Here is a 3,647-nt window from a genome sequence, read left to right as displayed (position 1 = left end):
ATTTCCGGCCAAGGCCACTGTCTGTGTGGAGTTTACACATTCTCCCCATGTCTGCATGGGTTATTTCTAGGTACTGTGGTTTCCTCCTTCATCTCAAAATTATGCACGTTAAGTGATTGGCACCTTCAAATTGTCTCAGTCTGAGTGAGTGTGTGTGTGTTTGTTTGTGTTTGTGTGTGTGTGTGTATGTGAGTGCCCCTGCAAAGAAAAGGTGTCATGTCCACGACTGGTTTCCACTTTGCACCCTGAGCTGCCGGGCGAGGCTCCGTCCAGTTCAGCGACTGAACTGGAATAAGCGGATTGGAAAATAATTGTCTTGTTTTTATTCATCTTTCTAAACCGAATGTATAGCTCACCTGTGTTTCAGTGTTTAATATTAGAAGTATTTGGGTCATTATTTAGAAGTTTGGTGATGTGTTTTGTGACCAGAAATATTCTGAAGGAACTTAACTTTTGTTTATATGAATTAGTCTGTGGTAAAATCGGTTTTGCTGTGTGTCGTTTCCTTGAAGTCACAGTTCCGAAGACCCTAACAATGATGTTAAGCAAGAGTTTCCTTTTGTGAGAACTTCTGAACCACTTGTATCTCATGAAATCTGATCCTTTTCTCAAGATTAGCCCCCATGTTGCGGGGAGTGGGGGGAGAACAGGATTCCTACAGTCTGCTTTACTTATTTATAATGCATTCTTCACTATGTGTAGGGACAAAAACATAGGTTGCTCTTTTACCCTTTTATGTCTTTCTTCTCATCTAGCCTCAGATTCTGCTTATTTGGCAGTAAGGTATACATTCCATACTTGAAAGATACTGTCTGTTCTTCCAGTTTTGACCCATGACATGACTTCTGGGAGCTATAGGATTTTAGCAAACCCTCTCTTTAGACAAAGCTTGGTTTTTCAAGCTAATAATGCCTTGCTCTGAGCTTAGCTATCTGCCCTCTGTAGCTCGGGCCCTGACGGGCTCCCTCAAATAAGGAAATGGAAGTTATCAGTAAAATATTTAATGGGAAAATCAAAGGAGAATATGTTAATATTTGCCAAATATTATCATCGTTATTTTAAAACAATCTGTATGGAAATGTAATAATTTAAATTGTTGATCAGATTCACCCTGTTCAAAATACTTCTGCTAACAACCCTGAAGTAATTTTGATAGACCACAAAATCTTTCACTTAAATGAACAAAACTTATGTTGTGAAATGAATGATATGTGGTGAACTAAACCTCTAATTTAAGCACGCACACAGAAACACAAATACACACAAAACAATCAAAACTAAGCTTAATCACACGTGAAAAACAGAAAATACAGGAATAACTACAAGTGTATTTTACTATTAACTTCAAGTTCATTTCCATTATTGAATAGACAGGTCAAAGATGACTGATTTCAACTCACAGGGCAATGCTGATTTTTAGTAGTATCTTTGAGGAGCTCTATGCAGAGGAAAATTATAGGCAGAGAGTATCCTAGTCTATGTTGGCCATGAGTAGAACCTGGTGTAATTGTCATTTACCACCGTTATTGGCATAAGCAAACCAGGTGTGACTAGGATACTATTTCTCCTGGGCAGTCAATGTCCTCTTTTTTCTTCTAATTCTACAAATCTAATTCCCATGCTGCATCTAAATTGGCTACATCACACTAAGCATTTTTTTTTTGCTCCAGACTCATTTGCAAATCACATTGTCTTTAGAATCTGTTTGAACTCATTTACAGTTCAGTCTTTACAGGAATTTTCTGCTTCAAATATATAGTATCCCTGATTCTATTATCACTGCTCTAGTTAGTTCTCTACCTCATTGCTACTGCACAAATCTGTGTAAATGCTGGAAATGCAGAAGTTTCTTTATTTTTCAGTGCAAATGAGTTCTCCGGAGGCCTTCTTCAAAATAGCTTTTACAAGAAGCTTTTTGACTATATACTTTGTTCTATGTGATAGAAAGGTTTTATAGCCTTCTCCATTTATTAGATATTTATGGAGTGACTACAGTATGACATAAACTGTTTCCACTTTAGTCTGAGTGCTACCTGGAAGTCTTTCCCCAAATTTATATAGCCATATTTTATTATCGTCATCATTATATTATTATTATTATTATTATTATTATTATTATTATTTTGTTTCTCCTGTCAAACATTCTCCCTAGTTACAAGGATTTAAAGTGTTTCTATTGAAAAGGAATTTGTACGTTTAGCATTTCCTGATCAGTATAACAGGAAGTATGTAGTATTTCAAGCTTGAAGAATGTTTTGTAATCATTTTAATTACCAGCATATTAGGAGAAAAAAGCAGCTTTTTCTATCTCCTTCGTTATGACAGGGACCTCTAATTTTAAGTATGTGTCACTCAACAAAAACCGTGAAGTACTGACACAACAGGATATGATAAAGAAAGAAAGAAGAAAGCCAGACAAACATGAAGTGTCATGGTCCAGAAGAGACGACCGATAACTACCTATGACAGTGAACAGACAAACAAATAAAAACTTGCAAATCAATTGATATGTTTTTTAAAAAAATATTTCACACTAAGTACAGTCAATTAAAATATATCAGTCAATTAAAATATAAAATATAATACTATAATGAGATATGTCATATCAATCAAATCTTATAGAAGTAACTTAGAGTGAAAAAAGCAGAAATAAATGCCTACATGTGAAACAGACAATTGGCAATTCAAAACAAATATTTTACTTTAAGCCACAGGTAGAAAAGAGTAGTGGCTCCATCATTAAAGTATATTATTTTGCATCACCTATAAAGCCTTGTGTCCAAGTTGACCACAGAATAGTGTTTTAGGCACATCCAGCTTTCACAATCTGTGATTATTTAGGGAGGCTGAGCGAATGTACTACCTGTGATGATGGTTGAGCTCAATGCTATAATAATTGCACAGTATAACTTACATATGTAATAAGTACAATAAATGCAATAAATTCATATTTTTTCTCAAAGAAATAACCTCTAAAATGTTCTTGACTTATCAAATATCACTTTGTCCCTGTGATATAAAATGCTAATATGCCTGTGAAATAGCAAGTTTATATTATAATGAATTCGGATAACTCACCCAATTGGAAGAAGCTGGTAAAAACAAAATTAGACAGTCATGTTAAAAATATGAATAACCTTATCTACGGCCATGCCACCCTGAACAAGCCCGATCCCATCTGATCTCGGAAGCTAGGCAGGGTAAGGCCTGTTTAGTTCTTGGGTGGGAGACCACTTAGGAAGACCAGGTGCAGTAGGCATAAAAAATAAAAAATAAAGGATTGTAAACTGACAAGGTCGCCTTGCAATCTGTGAGGTCAACCAAGGTTGCCTCGCCTAAAAAAAAAAAAAAAAATTAAATAAATAAATAAATAAATAAATAAAAATGAATAGCCTTGATCACTTCAACTAACTCGAAAACATTTGTAACATACCACCTTAAATGGTAAATGAGGTGTACAAAATGTAAGTAACACAAGCGTTAAAGTAAACATAAAAGTCATGACAAGGTAACCCAGAGAACTGTACAGGAAAAGACATTGTCACAAGTTACAGGGATTCTTCATAAAGAAGAAGGAAATAATTTTGAAATTCATATGATTGCTATACATAATTTCCTCCTAATATTTCAGCAATCTTAAAATCTCA

The 3,647-nt window shown here is 34.9% G+C and overlaps 1 pseudogene; it reads left to right on the top strand.

The window, feature by feature from the left end:
• The first annotated feature begins 3,140 nt into the window (after positions 1-3,140).
• On the top strand, positions 3,141-3,259 carry LOC120595131 (uncharacterized; annotated as a pseudogene).
• The last annotated feature ends 388 nt before the right edge of the window (positions 3,260-3,647 follow it).

The sequence above is a fragment of the Pteropus medius genome, unplaced genomic scaffold (assembly GCF_902729225.1).
Source record: "Pteropus medius unplaced genomic scaffold, Ma_sr-lr_union100, whole genome shotgun sequence".
Classification (NCBI taxonomy): Eukaryota; Metazoa; Chordata; class Mammalia; order Chiroptera; family Pteropodidae; genus Pteropus; species Pteropus medius.
Note: the sequence above shows the minus strand (reverse complement) of the source record. Positions and strands in the feature narration are given on the sequence as shown.